Source organism: Magallana gigas, chromosome 1, assembly GCF_963853765.1.
Source record: "Magallana gigas chromosome 1, xbMagGiga1.1, whole genome shotgun sequence".
NCBI lineage: Eukaryota > Metazoa > Mollusca > Bivalvia > Ostreida > Ostreidae > Magallana > Magallana gigas.
Genome location: NC_088853.1, coordinates 43,178,728 through 43,200,599, shown reverse-complemented (window position 1 = coordinate 43,200,599; position 21,872 = coordinate 43,178,728). Strand labels below are relative to the sequence as shown.

General features: G+C 35.2%; 1 long non-coding RNA gene across 2 annotated transcripts in view; it reads right to left on the bottom strand.

Annotated features, from left to right (window-relative positions):
• LOC136270332 (uncharacterized) overlaps positions 1–21,105 on the bottom strand; it is a 40,414-nt gene extending 19,309 nt beyond the window's left edge. The window contains exons 1-3 of one of the 2 annotated variants that reach the window (XR_010708085.1): positions 21,000–21,105; positions 9,561–9,696; positions 6,629–6,676 (exon numbers count right to left, since the gene is read on the bottom strand). This is a non-coding gene — a long non-coding RNA (uncharacterized lncRNA). The remainder of the gene's footprint in view (positions 1–6,628; positions 6,677–9,560; positions 9,697–20,999) is intronic. The other variant, XR_010708086.1, reaches the window with a different exon arrangement.
• Between the last annotated feature and the right edge of the window lie 767 nt (positions 21,106–21,872).

The following is a 21,872-nucleotide window of genomic DNA, read 5'->3' as shown; positions in this document are numbered from 1 at the left end:
TTAACCTCCTCCAGCATCCGAAACCTATTGCTCAGATTCAGCATTCAAACTTGTCAGGTGCATCAGTATCATAAGACACACCATCCATGGAAGTCTGGTGAAGTAAGGACAAGTAATAACTAAGTTATCATCATCAGAGGGCACCTGTTTCAAAAACTTAACCAGCTCTAAAAACCTTAACCTCTTCCAGCATCCGAAACCTATTGCTCAGATTCAGCATTCAAGCTTGTCAGGTGCATCAGTATCATAAGACACACCATCTATACAAGTTTGGTGAAGTTAGGACCAGTAGTAACTTAGATATTGCTATCAATGGGTACCCGCAACAAAAACTTTAACCTGCTCCAAAAACCTTAACCTCCTCCAGCATCCGAAACCTATAGCTCAGATTCAGCACTCAAGCCTGTCTGGTGCATCAGTATCATAAGGCACACCATCCATGCAAGTTTGGTGAAGTACAGACCAGCAGTAACTAAGATACTGCTATCAAAGGGCACCTGCAACAAAAACTTTAACCTGGTCCAACAACATTAACCTCCTCCAGCATCTGAAATTTAGGACCCAGATTCAGCATCCAAGTCTTCAAGTCCATAGGTAGGTCCAGATGCATCATCCATGCAAGTTTGGTGAAGATAGGACAAGCAATAGCTTAGATACAGGACCTGCAACAAAAACTTTAACCAGGTCCGGACGCCGACGCCGACGCCACCGCCGACGCCGACGCCGAGGGTATAGCATAAGCTCTCCTTGACTTCGTCTCGGTGAGCTAAAAATGACCCCCAACTGTGGCCCCATCCTTCCCCTGAGGGTCATGATTTTCATAACTTTGAATCTACTCTACCTGAGGATACTTCCACACAAGTTTCAATTTTCCTGGCGAAATGGTTCTTGAGAAGAAGATTTTTAAAAATTTTAAACAATTTTCAAATTTTTTTAATTAACTCCCCTTGAAAAATGGTGTGGTCCCTAATTTTCACAACTTTGCATATCCTTTGCCTAAGGATGCTTTCTGCCAAGTTTGTCAAAAATGCAAAGTTTAAGGACAGACAGACGACAGACAAAATGTGATCAGAGGAGCTCACTTGAGCTTTGAGCTCAGGTGAGCTGATAACAAAAACTAATAGTCATATTTTGACTATACACACAATGGTAAGAGAAGAGATGGTGGGTTAGGTGTGACCTGTGGATACATCTTTCATTGAAATTTCTGAGCAGATAAAATAAAACAAGTGAAAAGCTGTCAATGTGACAGCAAACCAGGTTTTCCTTTATGTGAACTGTATCCATAATCCATGTCAACCCTGTATTGATAAACATTACCTACCGTATCCAGTGAAATGGAGTACCCAATTATGCAATATTTTGCCAAAAAATGACCAAGTTCAAAAGCTGGTATTTTTTTCATAAATTATCAGAAATCAAAACCTAGCAATATGCACACCCTCTGATATATGTACAATTGATCTGCAAATCTTGAAAACTGTAGGAGGAGTTATCCGTACAATGAGGGTACCACTTTTGCAGCCGCCCGCCCGTCAGCCCACCCACCCACCTGCATGCTATTTTCACTATTTTGATAACCAGATTTTTCCGTTGGAAAACCAAGTTAACAAATACATACCTTCCCCCCCCCCTTTCCCAGCCAAAACATTTGCCTTACATGCAGAGGACAAGAAATATTAAATATTAAAGATGACATGAAATTTTTTTCCTAAGCATGCAGTTACAGACCCTGAAACGTGCTAATTCGTGCTAACCAGTTGCACGGTTCGGTTCGTTATGCTTTTTGAACGGTACGGTTCGCTTTGTGAACAGTATGGTTCATTTTGTGAACGGCACGGTACACTTTGTGAACAGAACGGTTCGCTTCTTGCACTGTACGCTTTGTTAAAAATAGCTGCACGCTTTGTGAACAGTTTGTGCGCTTTATTTATGAGGTAGGCGTGGCCTAAACACTTTGATTTTTCTTGATAAAATTTTGCTTAGTTTTTGCTCGATCTACTTCAGCAAGGTGGTAATTATGACATATGATAATGATTTTTTTTGTTTATTATGTGATATATTACAAATGTATTTCAATCTTAGACTATTTAAAATCAGAACTTCCATCCGTTCCCCTGTTTTTGATACGTTTCGGGAAACATATACTCGGTGACAACCGAGAAGCAAAAGTAATTTCTATTTTTGATTAGTCTGTTATTATTTAATAATATTTAATTTTAGATAAATGTAATCATTAAGATAGATGTAAAGAACTGTTTGACTTTAATCCAACATATTTTTGTTAATTCAGTGAGTTGTCAATAATTTTACAAAGCATCTTAAGTTTTTATTTCTGTACATGTACTTGAAGTGAAGTCATTAAATATTTCTAATCAATTTAAAATTGCTTTGAAAAATTTGCCCCGACTTTATTCCGATATTTCTTTAGTTTCCTTTATCGTTGTCTTGATTCTCGGCTAGTTGTTATTTTTACAAGCATCTTTCTTTTTCTTTATTCATAATTCGTATGATCATTCTTTATTGCGTACTATTGTAGTACTACTGCCGATCAAATTCCCTTAGTGAATAGACGATGTAAAATTACACGCAGTTAATGATGAGATAAACAATGATTTTCAGATAATAAATCTTGTAATCAACTGTTATATAGTTTTTTGACACGAATTTTTATTCATTCAAATATTGACTCTATGATTTTCTGCACTTGTTCGTATACACAGATCATACCTTCAATTAACCCATCATCGCTTTTCTTATCTGAACTAAGATGGCGTGTATAATCAAAATATGACTATTTGTTTTTCCGTTAAACTATACATGTACATGTAACATATTTCTTACGATATGTACGCAACTGGATATACACAAGTCAATAGCATTTAATGGCGATATTTATATCTTACATATATTATATTATATATATTTCTGTTGAACAAGTGTCCGCTCTTCACTGTATGCATGCGATTTAATTAGCTGACGTTTTACAAATGCTGACTAACCTGTTTATATTTTATTTACCTTTTAACACACATACTAGTTGTAAACAGGACACAGAAAAATATACCCGGTGTCATATAATATTTTGATACCGCGAAATATTGAACCCGGGTTCAATATATTATGCGATATTATGAACCCGGGTTCAAAATATCGCTGCGATATATTGAACCCCCCCATAAAATATTGAACCCCGGGTTCAAAATATTATGGCCGCGATATTTTGAAACCCTCTCGAATTTTCATTGCTCTTGGAGAGGGGGTTCATAATATTATGGCCGCGATATATTGAACCCCCTACTGTTTCCAATTTCCTTTGGAGAGGAGGTTCAAAATATTATGGCCGCGATATATTGAACCCCCCTCTATTTTTCATTGCTATTGGAGAGGGGGTTCAAAATATTATGGCCGCAATATTTTGAACCCCCTACCTTTTTCCAATTCCCATTGGAGAGGGGGTTCAAAATATTATGGCTGCGATATTTTGAACCCCCTACCTTTTTCCAATTCCCATTGGAGAGGGGGTTCAAAATATTATGGCCGCGATATTTTGAACCCCCCTCTATTTTTCATTGCTATTGGAGAGGGGGTTCAAAATATTCCAATTCCCATTGGAGAGGGGGTTCAAAATATTATGGCCGCGATATTTTGAACCCCCCTCTATTTTTCATTGCTATTGGAGAGGGGGTTCAAAATATTCCAATTCCCATTGGAGAGGGGGTTCAAAATATTATGGCCGCGATATTTTGAACCCCCTACCTTTTTCCAATTCCCATTGGAGAGGGGGTTCAAAATATTATGGCTGCGATATTTTGAACCCCCTACCTTTTTCCAATTCCCATTGGAGAGGGGGTTCAAAATATTATGGCCGCGATATTTTGAACCCCCCTCTATTTTTCATTGCTATTGGAGAGGGGGTTCAAAATATTCCAATGCCCATTGGAGAGGGGGTTCAAAATATTATGGCCGCGATATTTTGAACCCCCCTCTATTTTTCATTGGTATTGGAGAGGGGGTTCAAAATATTATGGCTGCGATATTTTGAACCGCTTACCTTTTTCAAATTCCCATTGGAAAGGGGGTTCAAAATACTATGGCCGTGATAATTTGAACCCCCCTCTATTTTTCATTGCTATTGGAGAGGGGGTTCAAAATATTATGGCTGCGATATTTTGAACCCCCTACCTTTTTCTAATTCCCATTGGAGATAGGGTTCAAAATATTATGGCCGCGATATTTTGAACCCCCCTCTATTTTTCATTGGTATTGGAGAGGGGGTTCAAAATATTATGGCTGCGATATATTGAACCCCTTACCTTTTTCAAGTTCCCATTGGAAAGGGGGTTCAAAATATTATGGCCGCGATATTTTGAACCCCCCTCTATTTTTCATTGCTATTAGAGAGGGGGTTCAAGATATTATGGCCGCGATATATTGAACCCCCCTCTATTTTTCATTGCTATTGGAGAGGGGGTTCAAAATATTATGGCTGCGATATTTTGAACCCCCCTCTATTTTTCATTGCTATTGGAGATGGGTTCAAAATATTATGGCCGCGATATTTTGAACCCCCCTCTATTTTTCATTGCTATTGGAGAGGGGGTTCAAAATATTATGGCAGCGATATATTGAACCCCCTACCTATTTCCAATTCCCATTGGAGAGGGGGTTCAAAATATTATGGCTGCGATATTTTGAACCCCCCTCTATTTTTCATTGGTATTGGAGAGGGAGTTCAAAATATTATGGCCGCAATATTTTGAACCCCCTACCTATTTCCAATTCTCATTGGATAGGGGGTTCAAAATATTATGGCTGCGATATATTGAACCCCCCTCTATTTTTCATTGCTATTAGAGAGGGGGTTCAAAATATTATGGCTGCAATATTTTGAACCCCCTACCTTTTTCCAATTCCCATTGGATAGGGGGTTCAAAATATCGCTGCCATAATATTTTGAACCCCCTATCCAATGGGAATTGGAAAAAGGTAGGGGGTTCAAAATATCGCAGCCATAATATTTTGAACCCCCTATCCAATGGGAATTGGAAAAAGGTAGGGGGTTCAATATATCGCAGCCATAATATTTTGAACCCCCTCTCCAATAGCAATGAAAAATAGAGGGGGGTTCAAAATATCGCGGCCATAATATTTTGAACCCCCTCTCCAATGGGAATTGGAAAAAGGTAGGGGGTTCAAAATGTCGCGGCCATAATATTTTGAACCCCCTCTCCAATGGGAATTTGAAAAAGGTAGGGGGTTCAATATATCGCAGCCATAATATTTTGAACCCCCTCTCCAATAGCAATGAAAAATAGAGGGGGGTTCAAAATATCGCGGCAATAATATTTTGAACCCCCTCTCCATTGGGAATTGGAAAAATAGAGGGGGGTTCAAAATATCGCGGCCATAACATTTCGAACCCCCTATCCAATGGGAATTGGAAAAAGGTAGGGGGTTCAAAATATCGCAGCCATAATATTTTGAACCCCCTCTCCAATAGCAATGAAAATAGAGGGGGGTTCAAAATATCGCGGCCATAATATTTTGAACCCCCTCTCCAATAGCAATGAAAAATAGAGGGGGGTTCAAATTATCGCGGCCATAATATTTTGAACCCCCTCTCCAATGGGAATTGGAAAAAGGTAGGGGGTTCAATATATCGCAGCCATAATATTTTGAACCCCCTCTCCAATAGCAATGAAAAATAGAGGGGGGTTCAAAATATCGCAGCCATAATATTTTGAACCCCCTCTCCAATACCAATGAAAAATAGAGGGGGGTTCAAAATATCGCGGCCATAAAATATTGAACCTGGGTTCAATATTTTATGGGGGGGTTCAATATATCGCAGCGATATTTTGAACCCGGGTTCAATATATCGCGGGGTTCAAAATATTATATGACACCGGTAATCAACAAATGAATGTTAAAAGTGTTAAATATATTAAGAATATATCTAGTAACAAAATTAATACGACAGCGAGGGAAAAAGACTCTGATCACCAGTACATGAGTAAGGTAATCATGAAGTTGGAAGGAAGTTATTGTTGAATAATTTCAAATAGGAACACTCTTTTTCATAGATATTTAAGAAAACAAAAAACAAGAACGTTTTCATTCGATTATTTTTTCTACCCATATAGGAGGAGCCAAGTAGCACACGGCACATGGGTGATCTGTACTGTTATACTTAAACTGATTGACCGGCGATCCTGTGATAAAATCCCCCTCAAATGACCAATTATACAAACTTATAGCAAAATAATATAGTTTTTTTTACATCACACATATTAGATTGAAAATAAATCTCCAAAGAGCTGTTTTTGTGCTTACATCCACTTGCAAAATTCCATTCAACTATTTACAATGTAATTATTCTTTTTTTTGGTACATTAACGTACCCAGTAAATGATATTTTTATCGCAATTTAATAATTGTGAAAATCCCGCATGTATAGAGTCGCTGAATTGTTCTACGGATCCACGCGCCGTTAGTCTTACGTGTAGTTGTTTGTGTACATATCTACAGACAGTTCTTTTGATTTTTAGAGATTAAGAAAAGCGATGAAACTAACAAAGTAGAAGATATATTCAGACTCTACATACGATAGATTGTGATGAGTTACCTAACAGGTGTCCGTGGAAAGGAGTGAATACTGGCATCTCGTGTACACCTGTTAATAAAGCATCCAAATATACAGATTTAGTTGTAAAGTACAATAATTGCCAAAAAACAAAATAAGACGATAACACCTGTTGTGTATAGAACCCAAGATGAAAGACGCTGTTGTGTTTCTGATCAGCTTCTGTACACTTAAACATGTATCGCACGTGTGATTTTTGTTCATGTGAAATCACGACGATATTACCAGCTATGCGGGAAATAAAGTTGAAAGTTATTTTATGGATTGCGTGTACTTTTTTTTGTTCAATGCTTGCATTTAATTTATCAAAATTTTGTACATGTATTTATCTATAATTTATCATATAAGAGTGATTTTTTGGTTATTTATTGCTACATAAATAGCTGAAGTACAAATCACTCGAGTCACCGGAAATATGTGGTTGTCATTTACTACATGTACAGCACATCCACATATATTTGAAAACATTATATTAAATGTTTTCTTTTCTCATTTTTAATTGGTTTAAAGTTTAGTTGTAGATTAATTAACAAATCAAAAGGTGTTCTATCAAAAGGGTTTTTTCCGATAACAGAAAATAAGACGTTAAGGCAAGCTCCCGACATTTTAATCGGATTGTCAGTTACAACATCACGTCTGTGAAAACATTAACGTTGAAAGCACCGATAATTTTCTGTGTCCGAGTAACTTAAGTCAGCAATCTTTTTTTTCAATTTGAAAAGGATATAAAATTATATATTATAATATTTCAACCTTTTGTTTAGCCATAATGTACTTATTTCTAAACATACACCTTTTTTTTAATCTCTCTCTCTCTCTCTCTCTCTCTCTCTCTCTCTCTCTCTCTCTCTCTCTCTCTCTCTCCTGAGAAGGTAAGGTCCAGTATGTTCGTGTACCCAGTGTTTCAAACATTTCATAAAAATAATCAAAATAGTATAACCACGAATTGTCTGAACATTAAAAGTTTACAATGTTAAGGAAATCGGCAATGCAAGTGTTGTCGAAAACCAAAAAAATAATAACGGTCTTAGAAAGGAAATTAAATTAATATATTTCGTAACTGTTTTAATGTGAATAACAGTTTTAAATCTTAGTATGTGTTATTTAATCCCATATTAAAAAATCTAACAAAATATTGAACTTAACTGGTCAGCAATAATCTCCATCTGTATTTATCGAAAAACATTAGGTCAATAAGCCATATATGGAAGTTGCACGCTTATTGCACGGTACGGTATGCTTTTTTGTCTGTCTGGAGGCGGGTCTTGCATAAATTATCTTGCACGCTTTTTGCACGGTACGGTTTGTTTTGTGAACGGTACGGTTCGTTTCTTGCATGGAACGGTACAGTTTGTTTTAGAGGTGTAGTAGCAGGTTTTATGGTCGGTAGTTTTTATTCCGTGTTCTGTGTCTGTAGAGATGAAGATTTTTAAACTTTACATTGTATGTGCATTAACACTATATGCCCCCACAACCTGAACCCATGACCCAAGGCAATGAATTTCACAATTTAGGTAGAGGAGTTTGTGGACATCATAACGATGCATGCAGTTTTTTTCTCACATGTGTGGGAGTAGAGAAGAAGATTAATGAAAATTTGGCTTTTTTTGCATATGTTGCCCCGCCTGTGACGCCCTGGGGGTGGTAGATCCATGAATTTCACAATTTTGATTCCTCTTACCATAGAGAAACTTCACATCAAAAATGGTAGCAATTGGCCTTGTAGTTTTCATGAGGAAGTTAAAAATGTAAAATTGTTACCGCACAACACACAATGCACAGACGCATGACGACGGATGAAGACCAATTGCAATAGGTCACCTGTGTGACTTTGGTGACCTAAAAAATGTTTTGAGTGGTCTGATATGACCTTGACCCTTGACCTTCAAACTTCATTCAAGATCACTGCACACCCTCTAGCCATAGAAACTCTATGGGTGAAGTATGAGTCAGATTGGACCACGGAGATAGAAGATATGCCCTGGACAGGGATTTTATATATAATTTAGCCATGACCTTAGCCTTAGACCTAGAAACATGTTTCAAGGTCATTATACTCTTTATCCAAGGGCACTCTGTGGGTGAGGTATGAGCCAGATTAGACCATGGGGAGAGAAGATATGATCCGGACAATGATTTTGTATATACTTCTGCTTTGTTATTTACCTTTGACTTAGAAACACAGTTCAAAGTCACTGCACACCTTTTCCCAAAGACATTTTGTGGGTGGAGTATGAGCCAGATTGGGCCAAGGGGAATGAAGATATGCCCCGGATAAGTGATCACAGACACACAGACGGATGGAGGGATTGACAGACAGACTAATCACTATAGGGCGCCTGCGGAGAACTGTAAAGATTATTCACAAAACATATCAAATGTAGACCTAATTCAGGCATTTTTAACTGTCCACAGTTTGGGGTATATTAATTAACATTTAAAATATTTTTGTCGGACTGTGTTTTGCCAGTTTAGCTACTGATTTGAAATACCAAAAAGTGACCCACAATATACTTAAGCAGTGATGTCATTAAAACTACTGTCAAAGTCGCTCCTTTAAAAATTGAAATATTTGTGACAAAGATCTGTCCCCTTATATAATCCCTTTCTGCGGATACCAAACAACTAGTTATAAACAAGCATTTTACAACCAAGTTGTAAAAAGAGAGTACACCAACAACAAATTATAAAATCATTAACATGGTTATTGCTCTGATAAAACACAGCTAAAATTCCAGGTAACACCTTGAATTGAGAGCAGACTATAATTGCTATCACATCACAAATCTCACCTATTTTTCTATACCTACTTTCCAAATGTGCACACCCACCCATGTAAAATGTAACAATTTCATATACAAGGGAGTTAAATTATTATTAAATTGATTTCAAACAATGACCTTGATTTTCTTACCTGTCTCAGATGTACAAAACAAAGTGGACAGAGGTGATTGGTAGATATATGGGTATAAAAGTCTCAAATTTCACCGTTGATGACAAGACAGCATTGTTTATTTGTCACTGTTGATCTTTATCAAAGGAGACTACTCCTGAAACAAGAAAAAAATTGCAGTCTAAATAAAAGTTACATGTTTCTCTTAAAGTCTCACACAAAAATATAAATTGACTATGTGTTACAGTATCTCCAACATTAATTTTCAAAATGTGCTTCTCATGTTCCTGCTGTGTATAAAGTTCATCAATGACATATCGTGCATGTATATTATTCTATCATGGGTAAATCCTATCAGGTTAATAGTTAAATCAATTTTAATTACAAGTTTTTCCATTTTATTCTATCAAGTTAATCATCTCTTGCCTTTTTATCGCAATTCTAGCAGAGGTGTGTACACGCTGCGACTGATGGACTGATGTGTTGAGTGAAGACACAATGCTGTCATTTACATAAGTATCAGGACTACAAAAACTATATCACTGCAATAATTGACTAAGAGTTCTCACAATAATCGCTTCTTGTTTTTTATGGTGTTAACAATTGTCAAAAACAAAGTTTGAACAGGTTCTTCATTTCATTTTTCAGCATAATGGTTCATCGATAAATTCAATCATTTTTGTGGATTAATTTAAGTTGAGAAAGTATTTATTTTGTTGTAGCCTTTTTCAAAGAATTTACAACTGATACTGACAATAACTAGAGGTAATGTGAGCAAGCTCACAATTGATACCCCCCACTAAGAACAAATCATAATTCATGTATTTTTTCTATTATAGAAAATATTGGATGAATCTATTTCACCGTCCATTGTCTATAAATAACAAGTACTCTATTTTTTAAACTGCTAATGCTAATATGAGTACAGAAACCAATTTCTATTCTTTAAATTCCATTTTATTTCAAGTTAACCGTTAATGCATGAGGACATTTGCATCCTTTTGTTAACAAACATGACCGGAATCAACGAAAATCCACATGTCAAGCAGCCATTTAATATAAACATTTTGAATTATTGGTATACTGAGCCCGATTTTTGTTCGAAATGTTTTTTCCACACACTTTTTTTTTTTCCAAATAAAAAAATATGAGGAAGGCCAGTTTCAGAGACACGGGGATGAGAATCTTAAAAATAATTTTATGTGGCCTGAGACAAGTATTTTAACTTCTAATTATTTCCATTAATATAAGACATGACACAGACAAAAATTAAGCATTTTTTAAACAATGACTTTGAACTCTCTCAATTGACCTTTGGTCCAGGTCATGATACACCCTCAGGTTATAAGCAATCTTTATGTGAATTAAGAACTTCCAATATTTGTCCATAAGAAAGAAATGGACCGAACACGAATTTTGCACTTTTTCTGCCAGTGACCTTGACCTTGCCTGAAGGACCTTAGGTCACGGTCATGACACACCCTTATGTCAGAAGCAATCTTTGTGTCAAGTAAGAACTTCCAATGTTTCACCATTAGAAAGATATGGACCGAACACAAATTTTGCACTTTTTCTGCCAGTGACCTTGCCCTTGCCCAAATGACCTTGGGTCAAGGTCATGACACACCCTTAGGTCATAAGCAATCTTTGTGTGAAGTAAGAATTTCCAATGTTTCTCCATAAGAAAGATATGGACCGGACTCGAATTTTGCAGAGACAGACGGACGGACAAGGTGCTTCCTATATACCCCTGAAACCTTGTTTGCGGGGGGTGTAAAAATAACAAATTGCATTTTTATCCACTTCTATTAATCAATGGCCCACTTCTCTCACAAGGGTGCATTAGTTTATTTTCAAACATACACAAAACTTTTACGGCACAAACATGCTCAATTTTGGACTGGATTGTGATTACCGTATTTTCACGACGAATCGTCGATGCAGACGACTAGTCAAATTGCTCATTTTTAGCCAAAATTTTAACAAAATCCTACAATAAGTCAATTCAGATGACACGTCGATCTTATCACTTCAAAATGGCGTATAAAACTGCAGTAACATTATCAGTGTATGATGCCATGATGTCCCCGATATTGATACCAATTATTATTAATGATTAACATTTAAACAATTTTACTTTATACTTATGCATCATATTTTCAAATACCGGCAACATATACAAAGTCGCTTGCATTGTAAACAATTCCAGATATCACGTGCCATCATGTGCAAAACTAAACTTACTTTGACAGAAATATTTTATTCCCATGTATTAAAATCATCACCCACTCTGACCATCGCCAGTGTATTCGCCATTACGTAACCAGCCACCTGTTGACTCGGCGCGTGGTCAATGTTTGTTTAACAATTTCCGGTGTCAGAGGCATGCACCTGTCTTGTGTCGGACTTCAAAGGGGGTACTCAAGTGCAGAAAGCTTAGCAATTACTATGATTTGATGAAACTTGTTTACTTTGTATCCAGTAATGCAGTTACATGCTATAGTTTTACATAGACACTGTTAGAAATAGATCGATCATTTGTACGACTTGAAAATGACGATATATACGACATACATACGTTTCTTCACAATGTTTATTTAAACAATAATCAAATGGTTTGACTATAATAAATCAATTAAACCATTTCGTTTGATGTTGTTTTGGTTTATATCTGCAAACATTATTACTTTTAATTAAGCACTAAGCTCGGTTGCCATCCTTCTCTACGTATGATGATCTTCAACTTTATGAAATTCTTTAAGAAGTGGCAAATAATATTTAATACCGCCCATGTAAATCATGCCGTCCTTTTTAAGTAGAATTGTAAGAACTTTGACTCTAATATCGCTTGGGTCATGTTCCAATCACGAAATTACAGTAATTACGCTTGGGTTATAAAATTATCATTAAACATTGATGGTTATTTGGGAAAATGGCGGCCGTCAATTTTCATCGTCTGTGCTATGCTCCGATCACAAAATTAAAGAAATTGCGCATGGGTTATGAAATTATCAAGAAACATCGATAGTTTTGAGGGAAATAGCGGCCGTTGATTTCGCCATTCTTTTTGTGCGTGTTATACATAGGACCTGCTGTTTTTTCGCCATTGTTTGGTCAACTTTGGGGGTGCGTATTATACACGAGTGCGTATTATACACGAGACCTTACGGTAACAATAATCAAAGAATTGGACAATAATTAATCAATGAACTATAATCACTCTTATAACTGTACTCTTTATATACACAGGGAGTGAAATTGCCGTATAGATGTCAGCCTTAGCAAGATTATTAGCACAACTGGGATCAGCCTACTGTATAAACAATAGAGTTGATAATTGCCGATAACATATTTCAAGATTGATTTCGACCATAAAATATTTCTTATTTATACTTTCCACTAAGAACTCTTTACTAATAAAATACTAAAACTTTAAAACATTCCCCGGACCTACTGCAATATTTTTTTCCATTCAAGTTTGGTTTCAATTTTACTGTGCAATATTATCTTCCCACTATAGTGATATATGGAATCATGTGACAATGTGTTTATAAAAACGGAACGGTAAAACTTTTAATTGATTAAAGACAATGCACCATTGTTTAATAACTGTTATTAATATGTATTCTAGTGTTAACAGATGAGTGAAAATGATAATGATTAAAGATGAACATTGAATTCAACAACGTAATTTTCAATAACACAGCCAGCTCAAGATGATTAAAACCAAGATTTTTAATACTATTTTCTGACCTCAAGCCTTAGACAAGTCGATCAAGACGATAAGTCGAGTGTTCTGCTTAAGAGAAAAAAATATGCTCAAACATGCTCCTCAACCTAAGATTGTAAAATTCAGATGCAGATCGAGTTGCCAATTTAAAAATTAACATGACTGGTTTTTTTGCGGAGCTGGTGATGATGTTTCAAAGATTTTCAATACACAATTATTATAAGTTAATATGCGAGGACATATGCTGAAAAACATCTACTGTTTCAAAGATTTTCAAAACTGGGACAATTATTGTAAGTTAATTAGTGAAGACATATGCTGAAAAAAATCTACTCGACTGGATTTCACAGCATGTCAATCCGAATTTTTCTGTCATTTTGCAGCAAGCTTTTTGTGATACAAGTTACAACTCATGAGATAATCTGCATATGGCACATTTTGAACAGTTACTTATATTCATTTAATAGTTTAACAGTTTATGATTGTTTCCATTCCAAATTAATTCTTCCAACCCATTTACTTAAACACCTTGACTCACGGTTGAAACCCAAATAAACAAGCATTCTGAGAGTATTGCATAAGCAATAATCGGTTTGTAGAAATTTGTGAAAAACAATGCACTGTTATGCAGAATATCATATCTAACCAACTTCTGTACCCCTATTCAACATACCAACCCGATAACATACCCGATTGTAATAATACAAACAAGAGGCCCATGGGCCACATCGCTCACCTGAGGAACAATAGGTATGATAAAATCAGCTTAATGGAATCATAATACAAACAATCTGGACAATGTACAATAATACATGTAGATCCTGTATACCGTATATACTCGCCTATAAGTCGGATTTTTTGGGAGTAGAAAATTGAGTGAAAAGTGGGGGTCCGACTTATAGGTGAGACATAGTAAACACATTTTTACAAGAGAGAAGTAAGTTATATTTCTTTTTATATAATAAACAGATAAATGCAGTGAACTTAAAAAGAAAATTCAAGCAGTCTGTTTTTCACACCTAAGGTGATAATAGATATAGGGGTCATGTCATCTAAAACAACACAAGCCAACACCCCAGTTTAAGGGGCTAATTACCAACCTAATCAGTCAGTAAGGAAATAAATCACTATCATCAAATTTTCAATCTATTTAAATACCTTTTGAAGCTATTACCAACTTGTAATTAGTGTTATAAAAAATAATGGCATTTAAATCAAAAGTTATTAACATCAAAGACCCATGATAGAAATAGTCAAGAAGCAATTATGGGGTGAAAAAAGGACAATTTTTTTTAGAACTCAAAACATGTATGATAAAATGTGGTATTTTATTGAGAGTATTTGTACGGTACATCAATTGTCCTGAAAAAGTAACCCGACTTATAAGGGAGTCAACAGCAAAATCTTCAAATTAAAGCTGGAAAAAGGCAACCGACTTATAGGCGAACCATACTTATAGGCGAGTATATACGGTAACTAAAATCCATTTTTCCCCCTGGATATTCTTATGTTTATAATCATTAGTCCCTTTTCTAACAGGATGATTTTATAGTCATATCACATGTTGAGTATTGCAGTTCTCAAAAAGATCTTAACAATTGTTTATATATGGGATATAAAGCTACATCAAACTCTGAACCTTCTTGTGAGGCCGAAGAATTGTCCTGGAGCCAAAGTCTTAACAATTATAAAGAATCATCTGGCTGATTAGTTTCTGAGAAGAAGATTTTTAAAGATTTACTATATATATTCCTATGTAAAACTTTAACACCCCCCCCCCCCCCCCAATGTGGCCTCATCCTACCCCAGCGATCATGATTTTCACAACTTTGAATCTACACTACCTGAGGATGCTTCCAAACAAGTTTCAGCTTTCCTGGCTGATTAGTTTCTGAGAAGAAGATTTTTAAAGATTTACTATATATATTCCTATGTAAAACTTCGACCCCCCATTGTGGCCCCACCCTACCCCCAGGGTCATGATTTTCACAACTTTGAATTTACACTACCTGAGGATGCTTCCAAACAAGTTTCAGCTTTCCTGGCTGATTAGTTTCTGAGAAGAAGAATTTTAAAGATTTACTCTATATATTCCTATGTAAAACTTCGACCCCCCCATTGTGGCCCCACCCTACCCCCAGGGTCATGATTTTCACAACTTTGAATTTACACTACCTGAGGATGCTTCCAAACAAGTTTCAGCTTTCCTGGCTGATTAGTTTCTGAGAAGAAGATTTTTAAAGATTTACTCTATATATTCCTATGTAAAACTTCGACCCCCCCCCCCATTGTGGCCCCACCCTACCCCCGGGGGTCATGATTTTCACAACTTTGAATCCATACTACCTGAGGATGCTTCCACACAAGTTTCAGCTTTCCTGGCTTTCTGGTATTTGAGAAAAAGATTTTTGAAAAATTCTCAAAATTTTTCATTAATTTCTAATTATCTCCCCTTGAAAACGGGTGTGGTCCTTAATTTTCACAACTTTGAATTCCCTTTGCCTAAGGATGATTTGTGCCAAGTTTGGTTGAAACTGGCACAGTAGTTCTTGAGAAGATGTTGAAAATGTGAAAAGTTTACGGACAGACAGACAGATAGACAGACGGACGACAGACAAAATGTGATCAGAATAGCTCACTTGAGCTTTCAGCTCAGGTGAGCTAAAAACCCTGTCGATTTAATTTACAACACAATGCTTGACAATATTTTACAGAACTTATTTGTTTGTTAAAAACAATTCAAGGAATGGTCCAAGTAATGCACGAAATTATTACTGACTACATACTTTCCTCGTTTATTCAATACACACCGAATCTGATAATGAACCCGAACATTTAAAATTGGAATATAAAAAATTAATGTTCTCGAAAAAATGTCAACTAAATGCTACAAAAGTGTAAACTTGATCTGTAGTTTGACATTTTGAAGCTGTTCAGCAAATTTCATATTATTCCGCAAACGTATAAAGAAAAAAAGTGTGAAAACTGAAGTTGGACAGACGGACGGACCGTTACCTGATAATTTTGCTGTTTTCTCTTCCTTTACGATCGAGGACTTGTAATTTTAGAATTAAAGATCTAAAATGTTGAGTTTTTTCATTCAGCAAAATGTTTGCAAGAAAAAATATTTTACCATTACAGTGAGTCATGAATTCAGGGTCACATCAGGCGTGTAAAGCATTATGAGCAAAGCGTGCAAGAATCATGTGAAATGTTTCATCAGAATTCATTCCGAACCTTAGGCTGCTACGCGCGACTATTGTCGAGCCGAAATTTCAGGTCCCCCACTGCTACGCGCAACTATTGTCGTTTTTCCGAGAGCGAGTTATCTAAGGTTTCCCCAAGCCTCGCTTTGAACAAAACACGATGGCTGTTGTTAGGAATGAAATTTGATTGGTCAATTGATGTTTTCGGAAGGTTTCTAGAGTTTTCCAGAGTTTAAAATAAATGCTATAGAGCGGTAAACTTCCGAGAAATGGACTTTGTGCCAAGAAATGACCGAGAATTTGATGCTGATCTCGAGGTAGGCTGGTCGCGTGTTGGTCCACCACCATGGAATATCCCATTCACCAGAGAGGAAAAATTAAACGCTAAAATGGAGGATTACGAACCTTTATCGTTTCTAAATTATTTCTTAATGATATGTTTATGGAAATTCTTGTTTAATTGATCAACATCTTTACCGAGATACGTGTGCAGTCCGAGAATGTGAATAAGACCAACATTAAAAAACATTGATAAACTGTTTGATGTATTTCTTTATTTTTCAGTTATTTTGACCTATCAATTGTTTACCTGATGTTCAAAAATGATATGAATAAAAATGAATCCCACAATGTATGACTTATTGATATACTAAGGAACTTATACAGTCATTTGGGTTCTAAAATATGACAATTGAAGAATGGAACAATAAAACGCATTGATTTTAATTGATTTTCACATTTGAACGTACCTAGATTGATAAATACAAGTTAAATGAGGAAGATGAGCATTGCATTGAAATCTTCAACATTTTCTCTTGCACTTAAATATAAGTTTGGTAACTGTAGCATAAATAGTTGCTGAGATATATTATTTTAAAACTCGATGGTCAATTACCATTAATTGTGATTAATTAATTCAGCAGTGGCGGCCATCTTGGCGAAAATTATTGCAACAGCCTAAGGGTTAAACTTTTAGAAAATTATATACATTATCATCTTTTGAAGAGACAGTACAGCTGAAAACACATGTGTGAATAACTTCAGATTTACCCATTGAATCGTTAGGAAATAAGAAATAACATTGATAGTAACAGTTGAAATACATAAAAATCCCTTTCACATACCTAAATAATGTAACTATGAGCTTCCAGTATTTTAAGGGTCGTACAAACTGGAATAATCTTACATCATTCATTTGTGCTACGTGTGGATTTTTGATTGACAGTATAATTGACACATGCTGAAAACTACAAGATCTTTGCCCGACTGCACAGTCATCATGGTATACGAGGTAAAAGGAACTCTCTAAATGGAACACATCATTACTTTCTTCATAAATTATTAATGGCCGGTTTACCAATTTTGGTTCATTTTAAAATGAACAGACAAAAATCAGGGGTTCAAAATTCCTCAAGCCCAACGTCCCGGACTAACAAATTCCAGATCAGGACTCGGCATTTAGAATCGCCGAAGTCCAGGGACTTGGCATTGTGTCTTGCTTATCTTTTTTTAAATTAAAAAAAAAGTTCGTAATTATAAATTTAAATTAAAAATAAATCAAATTCCATCATGAATTTAATAAAAATGTGTTATTTTTTTGCCTTAATGAACACATAAGCATTACAAACATTTCGAAAATACAATCCTCATTTTATTTTCTGTTGCGGTATGACCTGCTTTTACACATTTACTCATGTTTCTCCCCTATGACAAACGGCAGTAAGTTTGTTGAATTTTGGATTTACAAGCAGTACTATACGCAAAGGAATGACAAATGAAAGACCCTGTGAGGAACATGAAGCCGGGGGTGACTTGAGGTGTGATAAAAATAATAATTCCTCAGACAAAACTTATGAAAAGAAGAGAATTCACGAATTCCAAAAGCAACTGGCGTGACGATAGGCCTTGGCTTAAATACAATGATATAAAATGTATAAAATAAAACATTATTTTAAACGTATAGTTTTTATTCATTGCAACAAATTAAAATAAATTATCACATCAGTTTTAGCGATGTTTAGGTTGATATAATTTTATCTATCAATCATGACAATGTGGACTTGGGAATTTCTTCCTCAGACTCGCCTAAAATTTACTCTTTAAGTCCTAGACTTGACCATCATAAAAAAAATGTTGAACCCCTGTAAATATGTCAAATAACCCCTCAAGGGGCCTCACTTACAAAAAGGAATTTAGGTTGCAGCAACTCCTATCAGAAACACGCGAAATACAATAAACGTGTACAAGCAATTTAACTCGGAAATCCTTATGCATTGTACTCATTAAAAGAAGTTGTTGGTAAATATGGCGTTATGTATACAAATTAGTGTTAAATCTAAAGCGAACTAGCGTGGCGCGGCGCCATGCCCCATTTTATCAGCGCCATGCCCTTTTAATAGTAAATAAAAGTGATGCCCTTTTTATTGAAAGTAAATTTAATTCAAAACCACCATTGCCCTAGCCTCTGTTTTGATTGCAAAGTTAAACCAACACTCGCTGGACTTCACGCACGGGTGACCTGAGACAATAGACGATACAGGTAAACTAGAGAGGCCCAAGCTGAGGGGGTATACACAGCTGCCCTTAATGGGCGATTTGACACCTAATTACTGGTACAATAATTTGATAAATAACAACTGAACTATCTCCTTGAAATTAGTAGGCTAATTGTACAAGCTAGCTTATAATCATTGAGACATCGTAAGGTTATCTATACTCTGTCCCCGAGATTTTGCTTCAACCACTTTTTGCTTGATATTTCAATAATAGTAAATACCTTTGTGCTCAAACTATGTTTATCCACTAATATGAAAAAAGTCCAGAATATCTGTTTTGAAACGCCCCCTCTAACGCTTCAGGTTTCAATACACATCCAAAAATTGAAAGTCTAACGAGATTTTGCATTGCATCACCCATTAATAAGCTCGGATGACAATGTTAAAAAATTGTGCGATATATTCCGAGTGTATTCCGAATGGAGAAAAGATGTAAACAATTGTTTTCGTTCCTGTGAAATTTTATGAGTGAAAAGGGATAATTGTTCAATGAAGATATCTTGGATATATTCCCTTTCATTTATTTCAATGGAATTTCTTTCACATGTATATGTATTTTTTTTTTAAAAATCATCAAAAAGTGATGGAAGCAATAACTTGGGACAGACTATATATAGAATTTTTAATGCATTATACTTTAAAACTAGTCAGACCAATGCCATGACTGTTCTAAGGGATATAAATGAATGTAAATCAATTTAAGAAAGAAAAAAAAAGATTGATTCAGAAAATAAAATATTGAATAAGACTTTTGTGAATGCAAAAGCAAATCATTTATTGTTCAATTATCTTGTTTCATTACAGATCTCGAGGTAACACTTGATTACGATGCAAAATTTTCCTTATAATACGCTTGTTTCAAGGATTAATGATTTATAATATTACCGTAGAAAAAGGTGCCCCTTTCAAGGTTTTATAATATTAACCGCGGAGAAAAGTGCCCTTTATACCATTATTTAACATGCCCTTTTCAAATCGTAGATTTAACACTACAAATGTTGGGTCCAAAACATTCAATATGTAAAATGAAATTAGATATGCAAAATTTAAATACAATTACCAGAATACCCAAACATCAAGTTAATATGTAAAGTCAAAAAATGTACCAAATCAGTGATTATCAAAACTACCTATTTTTTGACGAAATGCATGACTAAGGCACTGCAAACTTTACTCTATAAATTATGGGGAGTTTTTTCACCTTATCGCAAGAGTGCCCAGGGAAAATGGATAATTTCACACAACAATATGTAAAGCTGCTAAAAACGTCATAATCCGTGTAACGGAAAAAAGTTAAAATATTTTGTTTTAAAATTAAGAAAAAAATCTTGCTCTACTTTAAGCATTAATTGTTTATTCTTTAGTGTTTATTATGTTGAATCAAAAATAGGTTGAGAGTATGAAAATTTATTTCAATCTCCGTAATCTACCGAGTTCATCCAGGAAAATCCTGAGCTCTTGGGCTCAATTGTACATGTGTATCCAATCTCCCAGACTTACCAATTTATTTAAAAATGATGATTTCTTGATGAATGAAAAGTGATCATTAGATAGGATAACTGCATATAATATTATACATATTATAATTGTGTAAATAAACTGTAAAGTAGATGAACTTGAGTCTCATTTAAAGATGTGAAAATCCATATATGATCAAACAGTCAAATTATAGGAAATACAATGTAAGGATAAACTGCATTTAACAGTTAACCCAGGGATTTATCAGTACCTTCTCAGGAGCTGAAATTCGGCCCAATTTTCAAATAAAAACAGAATCATTTTTTTTCCCCAATTTAGCAGTATTTTCCCCGAATATGTATCACACTGCATGTGAACCGGCGCGGTGGCGTCATAAAATCAACTTGAAGATCTATGATGCAAAATTCGGTCGAGAAATAAAACCTTATGAAGCAAACCTAGCCAAAATAAATAATAGCGTGGATGGTAGTGCATATGAAATACTTATTACCTTTAAGGCCACAGCTTAGATCATTTTTCGATTCAATATAATAGTTCTATATTCGATGACAACATTGTTCAGCTTCCCCGCCATCATGGCCATCACGGATTTCTTGTTGACTTCCGGTTTACAAACCCGATCTAATTACATATAATTTTATGATGTGTCGAAAGTCTTTATTTGCTGGTACGCGTGATACAGAATATTCCTTTTTTTTTTTTTAGAAATTTTAGAACATTTTAGAAAGCTTTTAAAATTATCCAAACATTAAATTTCTCTCTATATTTGGGACCTCTCTCTCTCTCTCTCTCTCTCTCTCTCTCTCTCTCTCTCTCTCTCTCTCTCAAATATAAAGATATATTGATACATTTAATAACGTTATGTGTTTCATATTTGGCTTAGATTTGTGTGAGTGGGGTGTGTGGTTTTTTTTTTTTTTTGGGGTGGGGGGGTAATTTTTTGTTTGTTTTTTTAGGATGTGCATGGTTTTATTAATAAAAAAATACAAAAAAAATTCGCTTTAGTGCAGGTGTTGCATACAATTTTCTCAGATCGGATGGATGTAGGTTAGGGGACTGTGGTGATGACTTTTTTCTCCAATGTAATTTTTAAATTATTTTCTTTTGCAAAGTTATTGTAATTTAATTACTTTTAAAAATCATATAAATCACACTGACAGTACATGTAATGTCAATGGTAACAACCTCTAACAACAACAACATTACAAGAATTAAATTACATTTATATTGCATTAAATTTACAATTACATTACAACAATTAGAATTACAACAACCAGTATTTGTTGATTTTTTTAAATTTATTACTTTCCAAAGAAATTGACCCCATCCCGAATTTCTGTCATTTGACTACTACATGTAACCA